Source organism: Schistocerca gregaria, chromosome 1 (genome assembly GCF_023897955.1).
Source record: "Schistocerca gregaria isolate iqSchGreg1 chromosome 1, iqSchGreg1.2, whole genome shotgun sequence".
Classification (NCBI taxonomy): domain Eukaryota; kingdom Metazoa; phylum Arthropoda; class Insecta; order Orthoptera; family Acrididae; genus Schistocerca; species Schistocerca gregaria.
Genome location: NC_064920.1, coordinates 504,152,139 through 504,169,529, shown reverse-complemented (window position 1 = coordinate 504,169,529; position 17,391 = coordinate 504,152,139). Strand labels below are relative to the sequence as shown.

The window sequence follows — 17,391 nt, the reverse complement described above, 5'->3', positions numbered from 1 at the left end:
CCATTTTTTTTAAATGAATTGTATATCAGGTAGCGTGGTAAAATTGTGTTGGTCCCTTGTTGCTGAAGTATTTTCTTTACTTTTGGACGATACTTTGGCGAATTTCATACAACATCTATCAGTGGGATGATTTCCTGAACCCGCCAAGGTGAACATTTTTTGTAATCATTACTAAAAATAATGTCAGAAGATTTCAGCACCATACAAAGTATTAAAATCTTACAACTTACATTAACAGTCTGCTGTATAAATATTTTGAAACGCTATCTATCGTGGAATGCGAACTGGAAATCCAAGAGCGTGACTGTAACGGTGGCTACTTCCTGATATCTCGGGTTAATTTCGATGCAGCCTATTGGTTTACTCGCCTCCATTTCTCGCTGCAAATTATACTAATCGGCAAACAGCTTGCGAAACAGGGTAACGTTTCTGATCACCATCCCATTAAATCCAAATGTCTGCGTAAGGACTCATGAAGGGAGGGAGGCAGGGAGGGAGGGAGGGAGGGAGGGAGGGAGGGAGGGAGAGAGAGAGAGAGAAAGAGAAAGAAATAGAGAGAGAGAGAAAGAAAGAGAGAGAAGAGTATGATCCTTTAGGTGTCGATCGTACATCGTATGGGATGTTTAGATATCCGTCTGTCGGATGGAGATGAGAACCCCGGCAGCCGTCTTGGGTCTGTTCGAGAGGATTAGGCCGAATGTTAGCACCGGGCTTCACCATCACAACAAAACACTACATTGCACATAGACATCCACACGGTACTGGTACAATCCAACAGGTAGGAGAAATGCGTCGGCAAGCCGCCCACCTATGATGTTGCCTATGGCGCCTGTGTTAACGACACTATTACTAGAACGACTTTGGAAAGCCTCGGTGGCACTGTAAGTAGGCTGTTTAGATTTTTATGTTGGTAACGCCATGTAGAGCTCTGTATGAAAATCACTGACTGTACTGTGTGCAGTCTGTGGCTGTTTTGCATTGTTGGAATTTGCTATTGTAGTGTTGGCAGTTGGCTGTTAACAGCGCGTAGCGTTGCGCAGTTGGAGGTGAGCCGTCAGCAGTGGTGGATGTTAGATGGCTGAGTTTTGAGAGCGGATGATCTACATCTACATCTACATCTACATGACTACTCTGCAATTCACATTTAAGTGCTTGGCAGAGGGTTCATCGAACCACAATCATACTATCTCTCTACTATTCCACTCCCGAACAGCGAGCGGGAAAAACGAACACCTAAACCTTTCTGTTCGAGCTCTGATTTCTCTTATTTTATTTTGATGATCATTCCTACCTATGTAGGTTGGGCTCAACAAAATCTTTTCGCATTCGGAAGAGAAAGTTGGTGACTGAAATTTCGTAAAAAGCTCTCGCCGCGACGAAAAACGTCTATGCTGTAATGACTTCCATCCCAACTCGTGTATCATATCTGCCACACTCTCTCCTCTATAACGCGATAATACAAAACGAGCTGCCCTTCTTTGCACCCTCTCGATGTCCTCCGTCAATCCCACACCGCGCAGCAATATTCTAACAGAGGACGAACGAGTGTAGTGTAAGCTGTCTCTTTAGTGGACTTGTTGCATCTTCTAAGTGTCCTGCCAATGAAACGCAACCTTTGGCTCGCCTTCCCGACAATATTATCTATGTGGTCCTTCCAACTGAAGTTGTTCGTAATTTTAACACCCAGGTACTTAGTTGAATTGACAGCCTTGAGAATTGTACTATTTATCGAGTAATCGAATTCCAACGGATTTCTTTTGGAACTCATGTGGATCATCTCACACTTTTCGTTATTTAGCGTCAACTGCCACCTGACACACCATACAGCAATCTTTTCTAAATCGCTTTGCAGCTGATACTGGTCTTCGGATGACCTTACTAGACGGTAAATTACAGCATCATCTGCGAACAACCTAAGAGAACTGCTCAGATTGTCACCCAGGTCATTTATATAGATCAGGAACAGTAGAGGTCCCAGGACGCTTCCCTGGGGAACACCTGATATCACTTCAGTTTTACTCGATGACTTGCCGTCTATTACTACGAACTGCGACCTTCCTGACAGGAAATCACGAATCCAGTCGCACAACTGAGACGATACCCCATAGCTCCGCAGCTTGATTAGAAGTCGCTTGTGAGGAACGGTGTCAAAAGCTTTCCGGAAATCTAGAAATACGGAATCAACTTGAGATCCCCTGTCGATAGCGGCCATTACTTCGTGCGAATAAAGAGCTAGCTGCGTTGCACAAGAGCGATGTTTTCTGAAGCCATGCTGATTACGTGTCAATAGATCGTTCCCTTCGAGGTGATTGATAATGTTTGAATACAGTATATGCTCCAAAACCCTACTGCAAACCGACGTCAATCTGATCTGGATCTGGACGTGTGTCCGTCAGATACAGTAAATTTGTAAGACTGGATGTCATGAACTGATATATATTTATGACTTTTGAACACTGTTAAGGTAAATACATTGTTTGTTCTCTATCGAAATCTTTCATTTGCTAACTATGCCTATCAGTAGTTAGTGCCTTCAGTAGTTAGAATCTTTTATTTAGCTGGAAGTATTGGCGCTCGCTGTATTGCAGTAGTTTGAGTAACGAAGATTTTTGTGAGGTAAGTGATTCATGAAAGGTATAGGTTATTGTTAGTCAGGGCCATTCTTTTGTACCGATTTTTGAAAGTCAGATTGCGTTGCGCTAAACATATTGTGTGTCGGTTTAAGCACAGCCATTTATAATTTTGTAAGGGGACGTTTCAGCACAAACGAGTATGGCTTTGCCACAGAGCACAGGCGGTCTCAAGCCGTCTAGCTGCGCAAGCGGAATAAGAATCGGCAGCGCTGTTAGTCCTGGCTGCCACCCAGCGGGGTCACCCGGCCGCTTCCCGTGCTGCCTGCCTAAGCTGGCCCAAAAACTTCAAAACCTAGTCGCTTAATTAACATAACTGGACAGACCTAGTCGATATACAGGGTGCTTATAATTAAACTTAAACTTTCAAAACGCTATAGAAATAACACCACTTTTCAGAATGATGTCAAATTGCAACGGAATATTATCGGAGAAGGGGGAAAACGTACGGCAGAAGAAAAAAAAATAGTGTGAAAATTGAGTAACAGATGGCGCTTTATGTGTCAGAATACGTAAATGGAAACACCTATCATGCGCGCGACACATTGAAGCTGATATAACCAAGCCGGGTACAGGGCTTTTCCTCCTTTCGCATCTGCGACATTCTCCATGACTGTCTCAAAGCAGGAGCGTGCTCTGCTTGTAAAGCTGTATTACAAGAATAATGACTGCGCCCACATCGCTCTGCAGAAGTTCCGGACGCTGCAAGGTTTGAAAAAAGGCGTTGGTCCGACGATTGCCGTGGGTCTGGAGAAAATAATGAGGAAATTCGAAAAGATGGACTCCTTTGGTCTGGTAGAGGGAGGAAACGAATTGATTCGACATCAGTGGAAGCAGTGGCCACAGCAGTGCAGGAGGAGAGGAGTGGTGGTGTGCAAACGTGTAGTGCACCGAGAACTGCCAGAACATTGGACATATCCGTGAGCACGGTGCGTAAGACGTTGCGAAACATTCAACTTTGTTTTCCATTCAAAATTACCCAAGTGCACGAGTTGCTTCCTGTTGACCTGCCAGCAAGAGACACCTTCGCTTTAGAATTTTGTGCTCGCATGGAAGTGGACAGTGATTGGCCGTGGAAGATTTTGTGGACCGACGAAGCCCACTTCCATCTGACAGCATACGTCAATACACAGGATAGTTGATAACGGCCAACGGAAAATCCACAAGCAAATAAACCAGTACCACTTCATCCTGAAAAGGACACTGTGTGTTGCGGGTTTACGGCATCATTTATCACAGGGCCATATTTTTTTAAGAGACAGGTGCTTCCAGTCCTATTACCTGTACTGTCAATGGTAAGCGCTATGAGTGTCTTTTGTGCAACCCTGTCATTTCAACTCTCCAAGAGTGTGGATGGTATCATTTTTATGCAAAATAGCGCACCTCCGCACGTTTCAAATCCAGTTAAGCGGCGCGCAGTCTAGGGCACCTTGTCACGGTCCGTGCGGCTCCTCCCGTCCAAGTTTGGAGTCCTCCCTCGGACACGGCTGAATGTGTTGTCCATAGCGTAAGTTAGTTTAAGTTAGATTAAGTAGTGTGTAGGCTTAGGGACCGATGACCTCTGCAGTTTGGTCCCATTAGCCCTTACCACAAATTCCCAAAAATTTCCAGTTAAGCAGCTGCTGAGGCGCCATTTCGGAAATGCTAGAATTATCAGCCGCCATTTCCCAACAACCTGACCGTCCCGATCACCTGATCTTAATCCGTGCGACTTCTGGCTGGCTGTGGGGCTATCTGAAAGATGTTGCGTTCAGTGTTCCGATTGGAAAGTTAGCTGCATTGAAGGCACGCATTGCGCAACACATTCTGAAAGTGACTACGGAAACACTTCAATCAGTTGTAGAACATGCTGAACATGTTTTCCGTCAGCCACACTGAAATTAATAATCTTTTTTTTAATTTGACTGATGCTTTTAATGCGGTTTTTAGCCTCAGGACATTTAAAAACTGATGTGACAGGTGTTTTTTATGTGGTTTTTGGCCTCAGGACACTTAGAAACGGATGTGATTGATGCTTTTTATATGGTTTTTGGCCTCAGGACAATTAAAAACCGATGTGATTCATCTTTTTTATGTAGTTTTGGCCTCAGTAAAATTAAAAACCGGTGTGAGTGATGATTTTTATGCGGATTTTGGCCTCAGTACAATTAAAAACCGATTTTTCTCACCCGACGTGATATGATGTTGCCTTGGTGGGTGGGCTTATGTAATTAACAGTATCTCACCTGTACACCCATGCACACCGAGTAGTACAGTTTGTTTAACGTCAAACGTACACCTTAGGCATTGTTGTATGATTCATTTCTCATTTGTAGTCGACCGTTATTAAATTATGAAGCTTACAGCGTCATCTATTGCTACATTTTGTAACTTTTTTTTTCTGCCATATGTTTCCCCCCTTCTCCGATAGTATTCCGTTGCAATTTGACGTCATTCTGACAAGTGGTGTTATTTCTACAGCAGTTTGAAAGTTTGACTTTAATTAAAGTCACCCTGTACTTGTGTAATCATCGCAATGAAGACTGCAGCCTCAAGTGCGTGATACACGAGTAACTCTATGGAATTATTGTCAGTCTACGACTGATTTCAAGCTCTCGATCCACACCTAACCGAATGTGTCAGCTGAAAACTCCTTAGTAAAGCTTTACATAAAAGTTTACATCAGAAAAGTTGGTTGGGATGTAAGATAGCAGACACTTTCGGGCACTACATACAGTCGCTTGAAATAAATTATCAGTCCCCTTCTAGATCGACCTTTTTACTTGTATTTACTTTCCCAGTTTTCTTCGTAGATTTGAAGTTTTCGTATTTGGTTTATTATGCCTAACATTACTAAAATATATTGGAAGTCAGACTCCACCTCCGCAGCTGTGTGGTCGCCGGCGCAGTGGCTCAGGGGACGTGCCACTCTCTGTAATAAAAAAGACTGAATGTAGTTCTCCTCGATGGTATTTCAGAAGTGTTACTTTGACATCGGCACAGAACTGCAGATGAAGTAAGACGAAGAAACAAATAGACAGAGAAGATAGGTGGGAGGACTGGAATGAGTTGCAGTCAGCCTCGTGATGCCAGTCGAGGAGCTACTAGCTACTTCACCGAGTAGTAGTGGCTTCAGGTCACGAAAACCGACAACAGCCGAGAGGGCGGAGAGCTGATACATTCAGTGACGACATTGGCGAAGGATGACACGGCTTACGTATTGGAAGTCAGAGCCAAATTTTATTAGCAGTGACAATAGGTTTTTTTGGGAAATGGCTTTCACGAGCTAATCCTGCAAAGCCTGCCTAATGTGAGAGCACTGCTCATCTTAATTTTGACTTTTAGAAAAGTCTTCTTGTAGCAGTTCAGTTTTTTTAACCGAAGCACTATGCCAAAATATCTCGATACTGATTAGTTTTACTTAAAATACAATGAATGTATTACCATAATTAATCAAGACATCGGCGACGAATCATTGATAACTCTCTTAATACTTTGCCTAGACAAAATCAGATTTCAGATTCGTAGTTCTCTAATCAAACTAAATCATTTGATACACATCACAGTACCATTGTGTTTGATTTTAATTTTGTCATTTTCAGTGATTTCTGTTTTTGACCGCTTACCAATATGTAGTAATAATGTTTTGCACGTGACCCCGAAACGTAAAAAAACTTTTAAAAATGTCGTGTGACTATGAAATGGGTAAAAACAGTTTTTTGCGAATAATTACGAAAATTGACTAAAAAACAAAGGCATTAATGATGTACTTTGTATTTGAAAAATAAACTATATCATTGTACTGATAAGCGTTCATCTGCGATCTTCAACTGATTTATATATGTAAGTTTCTCTCTTTCTCTCTCTCTCTCTCTCTCTCTCTCTCTCTCTCTCTCTCTCTCTCTCCCTAGTTCTCTTCTGAAGCTCAGAAGCGTTAAGCATTATTACTTATACTGCTTACCAAATGATTCAAATGGCTGTGAGCACTATGGGACTTAACATCTGAGGTCATCAGCCCCTAACTAACCTGAGGACATCACACACATCCATGACCGAGGCAGGATTCGAACCTGCGACCGCAGCAATCGCGCGGTTCCAGACTGAAGCGCCTAGAACCGATCGGCCACCGCGGCCGGCTATACTGCTTATCCAGGTCTGTAATGAAGTGTAGTGTAATTTACTGGGTTGCTGTCAAATAGATACTAAGTTAAGCGTGAGTTGTATTTTATTTGTGGAGGTGTGAAACCTATATCAAATAATCCCAGTTTTTATACTTACGGCATGATCTGCAGAGGAGCGAAAACAACATCGCTGGAGCACTGTGGTCAAGCGCCATTATGCGCCACATTTAAAATATACATAATTGTTTTACAGGCTAATCTTGCTTCTAGCAAATCTGGATCCATGTAACAGGCAGTTTAATGACGAATTTGTTAATCATTTTAAGGTATCCAGTGGAAGTAGGCCATGGCCTGTACTACGTTTAAAGGGGGGCGACTTTCATTACAAAGAATGAACATTATATTTCACCCAGCACATTGCAAAGCAAAGTGACAACTAAAAGCATGTTTATTTACATGAGTAATAATCAAGGTGCATTTGGTTGTGTTTTAGTGTGTTCGTAAGATATCGATCGTATGTGGCTTGGAGTTGGCACAGCGCTGCTAGATTGTTGTTACTGTTTTGTCACTTGCAGCCACAGTTGCTCCTGGGAGCCGTTACACGGGCAGCCTGCAACAGGGGCTGGGCGACTGGGTGACCGTTTGAGGCCTTTAATAATACACATCGATCGGTCAGCTGAGAAGCAACATCCGCCATTTTATTATTAGGAGAGTCTTCCTCCTTCAAGTCCTGGGGTCTATAGTGGTTCGGAACGGACTCTTCGAATCCCCCGAACCGTAGCGTCGAAGTTTAGGCTGCGAGTTCCGGGCTTGAGTAAGCTGTCGATGTCGTCGCCCGCGCAGTCAGCAGACGCTTAAGCCTTCTCCGCAGCCGAACCATTTCCGCCCTCACAACAGCGCACCTCGGCTTGTGTACGCCACGCCGCCTGCCGGAGCCAAACAGTAAATAACAGGCTCGTTCCAGCGGGGGCCGGCCGAGCAAATAAACAGCACTAAAGCTTTTAGCGGCAATCGTAACGCAGCGGCGCGCCACACCATTTCGGCCGTCCCACAACGAATCTTGTCGGCATCAGACCTGGGCACTGTATACGCTATCACTCTATGTTGGTTTGGCAGTGCCACGTTAGCAGTTCACGTTGCTCTGCCCGCCTGCTTCACACCGAGACACCACTTCCTCGACCGGACGAGGCGTACAAGGAACTGGAAATACTGTATAAGGCAACTAAGTGACCACTGAGGCTCAGCGCCCTCAAAACAGACCAATCATCCTTAGGAAATGATCGCCGGTCGCTAAGAAACACACCACTCTTCGAGGATCTCAGGGCTTGGAAGCATATTTCTGCGCTACTCCTTGTAGGTAGAACACAGTTTATGACCACTCACACTGGTACTGACGCAGAGACCGGCGGGACAAACTGTTCCTGTGGTCGACGACTGCACAGTTCACAAAGTCGACGGCTACAGAGAAGCAAAGTCCAAAGCATAGCGAGTAAAAGTCGTCGTAAGCGTGCAGAAACATTCTAGCGAGCTATCCCCAACATGAACATAAGCAAAGGTCAATCAGTCTATTATCAATGGCGCATGTCGAAGGCTTCAGAGAATAGCGAGGAACTCAGGGAGAAGTTGTAAACGGTACTCTCGTGTCAGTGGCCAGACTCAGCTGACATAGCGGCAGAGGCGGAGCCGTCCTCCGTAGGAGCGGGCTGAGGCCGTGCTACCAGGTCTGAGTATTCTCACTCTTTCTGTACATCTGTGCTCACGCTGGGCAGAGACTCTGAATCACTGTCCTATACTAAACAGAGTCATGTTCTTGGAACAAAGTCTCATATAGGATGCACAATTTACAGCACAACCTGCCACAGGTGAGAGCACCCGAAAGTTAGTTACGTGCTCCGTTGATCAATAGCACTGAAAAACCGTTATGATGTGGAACGTGTGAAATGCACAAGAAATTCACACAGGAAACAAGTGTTTTTTGTTTACATTACAGTGTTATACCTAAATATTTCTATTATCTATCCAATTCCCTTAAATGGCACAAAATGCATATATTATATCTCCAGATTTATTTACTCATTTTCAAGACTTCATCTATGGTATAGAAGGAGTTGTCAAGGAGGTATGTTTTCAATTTGTTTTTGAAACTATTACTGCTGTCTGTCAGACATTTTATTTCATATGGTAATTTATCAAAAAGTTTTATAGCAGCATATTTTACCCCTTTCTGTGACAAAGATAGGTTAAGTAAAGGATAGTGTAAGACTTTCTTTTTTCTGGTATTGTAATCATGAATGTCGCTGTTGACTTTAAACTGGTCCGTGTTGTTGAGAAAAAACATCATTACTGAGTAAATGTACTGTGAAGCAGTTGTACTGTGAAGCAGTTGTAAGAATTCCTAAGCTTTTAAACAGATGCCCCACACATTATTCTAACTGCTTTTTTTCGAGCAGTGAATACCTTTTGCCTAAGTGTTGAGTTGCCCCAGAATATTATTCTATATGACATCAGAGAGTGGAAATATGCAAAGTATGTTAGCTTACTAATTTCTACATCCTCAAAATTGGCAATTATTCTGATTGCAAAAGTTGCTGAGCCTAGTCGCGTTAGGAGATCAAAATATGAATTTTCCAATTAAGATTCTCATCTATATGTACACTCAAAAACTTTGTATGCTCTACCCTGGCTACTGACTTCTTTTGACGTGTTATGTTTATTGCAGGAATTATACTTTTTGCAGCAGAATATTCGATGTACTGTGTTTTTTCAAAGTTCAGAGCAAGCCCATTCGCAGAAAACCAATTAATAATTTTTCCAAAGACCTTATTTGTATCATTTTCTATCGGACCTTCTTTTATTGGATTAATAATTATGCTTGTATCATCAAGAAACGGTGTCAGTTCAGCATCTTGTTACACATGAGAAGGGAGGTCATTCACATATATCAAGAACAGGAAGGAACGCATGATCGAACCTTGTGGAAGACCTAATGTAATTTCACCCCAGTTAGATGAAGTGTCAAACTCCTTTGAATCACTTGAAGCATATAAAGAGACATTTTGCTTCTTGTTCTGTAGATATGACTTAAACCACTTATATGCTGTTCCATTTATACCATAGAATTGTAATTTCTCTTACATAATGCCATGGTTCACAGAATCAAATGCTTTGGATAAGTCACAGAATATTCCTACTGGAGGCATTTTACTATACAGAAGCAAAACCGTTGCTGTAAACAAGTGTCTGCAAACGAATCGTCGTGAGATAATTTCGAGTATCTGGCTATGAGCTGTCACCAACTTTATAAGAGACGATAAAAATGTCGCACAGTCCAGAGTTGGTATGCCAAACAGGCAAAGTCGCCATGAACACCGAGGCAATCATTCTACCGATGCACCAGGTTGGAGATACCTGCTTGGCAAAGCAGCCGGCCGCGGTGGTCTCGCGGTTCTAGGCGCGCAGTCCGGAACCGTGCGACTGCTACGGTCGCAGGTTCGAATCCTGCCTCGGGCATGGATGTGTGTGATGTTCCTAGGTTAGTTAGGTTTAAGTAGTTCTAAGTTCTAGGGGACTAATGACCACAGCAGTTGAGTCCCTGAGTCCCATAGTGCTCAGAGCCATTTGATCCTTTTTTTTTTTTTTTTTTTTTTGGCAAAGCACCGTGTCCTGCTGGGAGCCCGTAACTGCCTGCCGCATATCCTCGTCCGACAGGAATCGCTCACCCTTAAAGACGTTGCTGAAGGACTGAAGGCATGGTAGTCGCCTGGGGAGAGATAAGGGCTATATGACGACTACACGAGTGTCTTCCACTTACATGGCACAACTTCTACGTTACTACATATGCGATATGGCGACGTGAGTTATCATGAAGCACCAGCACCCGTTGTCTCAGTATACATTCCACAACGGCGGCTTTCGACAGATCTGCCGCTCCATACACATTCTTCATTCTCCGATGGACATCTACCGGTGTTCGTCCTTCAGCAGCCAAGAAAAGAATAACAGCACATTGACCCTGTTTGGGCGCATGTCGCAGTTGTTCACGTTTCCACATTGTCAGACACACACACGAACGCCACATTAATTCTTTGCCTACATGTAGGTGCTTATATACCCGCATCACAGTCACGATACGTTGCAAATACGCTACAGCAACGCATTCAAGCGGAACCTTTTTGGTCGCTCCTTATAGAATAATATCCTAGATAAGGAAATGTATATGACATTAAGCTTTTCGTTTAAGTCGCAATCTAACTGGGCTCAAAACTTCGCCCTAGACCTCGTTTGCCACGAAATACGATGCTATGGATGCACATCACATCGTACAGTTTACTGAACATTTCCACCTGTTACAGGCGGATTTCCTTGCTTTGTCATCGAGTTTATATATAAAACTGCACTTCTATCCACATTGAGTTATGTATTCTGGAGATTGAGGTCTGGTGATCTTGAAGGGCCACGCAGAACTAGCCGAGGGGTCTTAGGCGCTGCAGTCATGGACTGTGCGGCTGGTCCCGGCGGAGGTTCGAGTCCTCCCTCGGGCATGGATGTGTGTGTGTTTGTCCATTGGAAAATTTAGGTTAAGTAGTGTGTAAGCTTAGGGACTGATGACCTCAGCAGTTAAGTCCCATCAGATTTCACAAACATTTGAACATTTTTTTTTATCTTGGAGGTCAAAGTACAGGCTCTGTTCGACATATCCAAACTGGACCATAATGGCGCGCTCGATGATAGCTTACACCAGCAGGAACATGTGCCTACGTATACACCACATACCCGAAAGTTACGCACGGGCATCATCCTCAAGCAGTCCCCTAAGATCCCGCCGCAGCAATCGAAGATAAACACGTCAACCAAGTTTTCTTGGAAGAATTTATGGTCGAAAGAGAGGACTACCTACTTCTCCACATCACACATTCAGTGAAGAACGTGGCAGATATGGTGACCCATGAAAATCACGTGAAACTACGACAAATTTGAGCCCCATCACACGGGAAATTAATCGAAAAGTTTTCAATTCAAATTAATTTGTAGCAGCTAGGGTAGTACTTCATAGTGAAACCAATCGCTCATCGTAACGACACATTCGCAATTATCTCACAAACGAGCAACCGGTTCCCTGTTTTCTTTTATGGTTTTGCTTAACTATCTTACACTTTCATCCACGTCAGGTTTCGGTATTAATGATAAACTTTGTATGTAATGATAGCAGTGTGAAGACGCGGTGAGAAGATAAGGTCACTGTATCTTCTCCGCAATGCCAGGGCTACATGACATCATTCCTGTTAATGCGATTAGCTCGCACACCCCATTTGATAAGACACGCTTTTTGAATCCCAAGTATCATGTGAACCCTCTATAGGAGCATACTACGTTCGTGCAGTGAATAGGATGAGAGTTTCATTCGAAAGATACGAAGTGTAGACACAGAGATTCTGATACCACAATGTAATCAAAAGGCTCATCAGGTCTGTGTCACCTTAGTGCTAACATGTCAAAACCGAAAGAGCTGCTTTCTATTCAAGGAACAGGATAATCACTAAGAACAACTCGAAAAAGGTAGCCGTCATTAAACATCTCGGAAAAAATTATAACTCTCAGTCTCGCAAACGGATGCTACTACATTATGTGTACAACACAACCACGATCACATTTTCTGCTATATCATTTTCGTCTAGAACTAGAGACAACGTTCTGGTACACGTACGATATTACCACACCGGCTACAGTTTTAAACAAAATGATTTCGCTCGAAAGAACTGCTGGACTTTGGAACACCGATACTGATCTACGCCCCAACTAAGACACCTAAACTAAAAAGAGTGGGGAAATTGGGAATCACAGATCCACCCTAGATATTAAGACCGTTTAAGGAAACCACAGCTGCATGAAAGACCTTGCGAAGAGTTTCTAGAAAAGAATCATTCTTCCTATGCAGAGTACGCATTGGTCACACCAGGTGCTCCCTTGATTTTATCCTCACCTCGATGTGAATGCGGTGCTCCTCCGACAGCGGTGCATATGCTTGTGGAATGCATCGCTCTGGCCAGTATCAGAAGAGTACTGAAGTTGGACACCTTCCTGTATCTTCCACTCGCAGAAGGTGACACAGTCGTCAAACGATCCCTGTATTTTATAAGAATATGCAGTTATTACAATAGGCTATAAAGGGTGTTACAATAAGGTAAGGCCAAACTTTCAGGAAACATTCCTCGCACACAAAGAAAGAAAATATGTTATGTGGACATGTGTCCGGAAACGCTTACTTTCCATGTTAGAGCTCATTTTATTACTTCTCTTCAAATCACATTAACCACGGAATGGAAACACACAGCAACAGAACGTATCAGCGTGACTTCAAAGACTTTGTTACAGGAAATCTTCAAAATGTCCTCCGTTAGCGAGGATACATGCATCCACCCTCCGTCCCATGGAGTCCCTGATGCGCTGATGCAGCCCTGGAGAATGGTGTATTGTATCACAGCCGTCCACAATACGAGCACGAAGAGTCTCTACATTTGGTACCGGGGTTGCGTAGACAAGAGCTTTCAAATGCCCCCACAAATGAAAGTCAAGAGGGTTGTCAGGAAAGCGTGGAGTCCATGGGATTGGTCCGCCTCTGCCAATCCATCGGTCACCGAATCTGTTGTTGAGAAGCGTACTAACTCTTCGACAGGAGTTCCATCGTGTATGAACCACATGTTGTGTCGTACTTGTAAAGGCACATGTTCTAGCAGCACAGGTAGAGTATCCCGTATGAAATCATGATAACGTGCTCCATTGAGCGTAGGTGGAAGAAACTAAAATGAGCTCTAACATGGAAATTAAGCGTTTCCGGGCACATACCCACATAACATCTTTTCTTTATTTGTGTGTGAGGAATGTTTCCTGAAAGTTTGGCCGTACCTTTTTGTAGCACCCTGTATAAGATGGACTTGGAGGGTAACGCTGGCCGCAGTTTCAGCTCGGAGCACCCTTACTCCCACACCGTACCACTACTATTAAACATCGGAAACCAACCACACTAGACACAAGATCTGCTTCAACTTCGCCAGAACAGCTGCTCTTCTGGACTGGAAAAAACTAGCTTTTTCCTTCAAACTTTTTGAACATTTACTCATGACCGATCACCATGGTGTCTGATACCGAAAAGCAACATTCACCACTATGATCAATTTGTGAAAACGTTCTGCAAACACTTTCGGATATGATTGATGCATTCTGAAAACAGAGTTTCCAATTCGTGTCTAGTTATCCATATTTAGGTTTCCCATGCTTTCCCTAATTCGCTGAAATGCTGGAATGGTTCCTTTAAAAATGATAGACCTGGTTTTCTTCGAGGTCCACAACCAGTCCTCCTCTGTTGATGTCGTCGTCGATAGGACGTTGATCCCTCAAATTTTTCCTTCCCTCCTCCCCATTCTCCTTAAATATGTGTTTCATTTATTTCATTCCTTTATTTCTGGATCTAGTTCTCTCGAGCCACTTACAAGCTGTACTACATTACGCGATGTATATCGCACGTTAATGTATCCTCACCAATTGTAGAAAATCACACCACCTTTAAATGAATTAGCAGAAAAACCAAATTTCATACTTTTTTCAGAACTCTTTTCTCTGATACACACAAATATTATTCTGTTAAGATTTCAGTTCTGTAATTTAGATTTTTCTTCCCAAATTTTTACTTCCGTGTGAATGGTAATGGAGCACTCTAGAGCTAATATTTCACTGGACCTCATGTTTACATTTTCCGTCAACCACTGCACCACTCTATACTGCAAACCACGATCTTTACTTTTAAACTCGATACGTGTGTACACGTTTCTCGTTCCAGCTCTTCTTCTGACAGCTAGACGTAACGTCATGTATCTCCATTTGTGAGGCTACTTAGTGTAATACGTAAACAGATTATCGCGCTTGGCCACCGAAAACTGCCAAGGTAATTTGTTTGAAAAACAGTATGAATTCCGCTTCCTTGTTGGGAGAAGAATCTTTGTCAGACTGGGCATTTTTACTTTACGTATTGATTTCTCGATAGATCGATGTTCAGCCCCACAAAAAAGCTGTCGTTAAATCGAACTTTAATTCAGTTTATAAACCGCAAATAATCTTCTCGTCTGGAGTAGAATCTGGCGATTCAAATTTCTTTGTTTCTATTCGTCAGAAAGTTATCCGCTCAATCCATAAGAAATTGAGGTGGTTTAGTACCAACCACAATGCATGGTAATATCCAAAATTAATCAAGAACTGTACCCTGTCATATCTCGTACTTTGTCGACCAAATGTTAGGAATAAAAGTTTTTTTTATTAGAACGATTCGAATCAGCTATTTTCGGGTTAGGCACAGTTTCGTACCTCGAACACCGAGAGTTTTAGTAGACTGTTCTTAAACTCAATTTTGTACCTAGAACGCGTTTTCGTCAGGCATTATTATCGTAGTGTGGTAGTGTCGGGACAAACCTAACGGCAGGTGCTCCATGCTCTCTACATATGGCATCACTACACGACAGCATGGAAAAGGCTGTGGACAACACAGTTTTCCTTCCACCGCTGCTTCTCCTACGGGCAAGCTGCTTGCAAGACAAGAGAATTTTGTGCTAGCCCTCCCATGAAGAAAATATTTTTCAGTAGTACGGATATAATCTTGGTCAGCAAAATAACAGTCTGACAAGGAGGTCGCTCAACTATGTAGCTAGACTCGTTAATCACAGGAACCAATTTAAGTCATATTCTAAAATCTCTCAAGTAGCGCACAGGCTTGCTTCTGTGTTTCTCTTCTCTTTTCGACGGTAATTTTGCACACTGTTCCATTTTTAGAGGGAAGTACGTAACAGCATTTCTGTATTCGAATTACACTACTCCGAAACAGGAATTACATAAGAGCCAGAAAAATTCTGCGACCGACCAAATTTGGAGTAAAACGAAATTCAGTTACTTATCGACAGCCAGGTCTTTAGCACTTGTGCTAAAATCTGTTATAAAGCGAGTGTGGTTAAAAGAGTCAAAACAACGCAAAAATAAAAATTTTAAAATGTAAAAACTGTGTAAAACACACACACACACACACACACACAAATACAGCCACTCAGGTATACAGTTATGTTAAAATATTTAACTTCAATTCTAAAACCTTTGGTAAAAAAGAGAAATTACACGGAATAGCTGATGACTATGGCTGGTTGACCGCTGGTTTAAAAAAGGATGATGCGGCAATTCCACAGAACAATAAAACGTCCAGTCTCAAAACTTAGTTTGATTCCACACACTACTAAAAATTATAAAATTTTCAACATACTAGTCTCACCATAAATCAAGGGAAGGTAGGTCACCACTTACTGTCACATACAGATCGGCGGTGTACGCAATGTGCATATAAGCAATTGCTACGTTAATTGTGGTTATGCTGTGAGAACAATTTATATCAAAAAGAAAATTATGGTTTAACGTCCCGTCGATATGTTCGTTAGAGACGGAACAAAAGCTTGGATCGTTAAAGGAAATCGGCCGTGTGCTTTTCTAAGGAATCATCCCAGCACTTTCCTTAACTGTTTTTGGGGAGCCACGGAAACCCAAGATTGTATGGCGCGAAGCAGATTTGAACCGTTGTCCTCCCAAACTTAACTCCCGTACCTTACCACTACGCCTGTTCGGTCGGTATACGTTGCGTCTATCGCGTACGCTGACAATACTGAGGGATCGAAAGCCTCTCCAGCTCTGCTGACGTTTATCTGTGCGCGACTCCTGTACCGCCATCTGCTCGCGCCGTGTTTACAGCTTCCCGGCTTGTTTACTTACGGTTCTGTGGCACTGAAAACGTTGTAACTCTGGGTTGTCATCACCCCCAACCGCGCGCAAACGAACCGCGAGAACAACACAACACAAACACTAGCATGCTCTGTAGCTCGGGAATAACGTACGTGTCAGTGGCAGCCGTAGTGAAGCTTGCAGAACAACATTCCTATTACTGATTGCGTGAATGTTGTTACAACTAGCTTCCTAGCAACAAACTACACTAGTCAACGAACTTTCTCAGCTTATCCTATTAACGGGTGAAGTGTGTAATCTTTAGGGTTAAGTTCAAATCTCTCGCGAAACTTGTTCCACTATATGAAGGAAGGAACGAAGAATGATATTCAACGTCTTGTCGACGATGAGATCATTAGTGACGTAGCGAAGTTCGGACTTCGGAAGTATAGTGAAGGCAATTGAACGTTCTTTTCAAATGAACCATCCTGGAATTTCCCTTAAGCGAAAACCTAATTTTGAATGGCGGACCATGGATTTGGATAGGTGGCTACCTATCCACAGCTCCCGACCGTATCCTCCATGCTCGCTAGTTTTAGATTCCCAATGGTGGTCGAACGTAAGTCTGCATCGGCACTGAGGTTAGTGGATTCATTGTCCATCGAGGCGAATCTCTTACATGAATGCGTGGTGTCTATTCTTTCGGACATGTGGATGGGCGGCACTAGGTGGGAATGTGGGTCGGCCGGGGCATGTGCAGTTACAGTCCGCGCATTTGCGATAAACACTGTGTCCGGGAGGCGCAGTGGTTAACGCAGCTGCCTAGTAAGCAGGATATCCCGGGTTCGAGTCCCAGTCTGGCACAGATTTTCACTCCTCTCCAGTGATTCCGCATAAAGTCCCGATGCAGCTGATAT

At 43.1% G+C, this 17,391-nt stretch overlaps 1 protein-coding gene across 19 annotated transcripts in view; it reads right to left on the bottom strand.

Moving 5' to 3' along the window:
- The window catches only part of LOC126354230 (AF4/FMR2 family member lilli-like), a 437,146-nt gene that overhangs the window by 208,322 nt on the left and 211,433 nt on the right, over window positions 1–17,391 (bottom strand). The window lies entirely within an intron of this gene.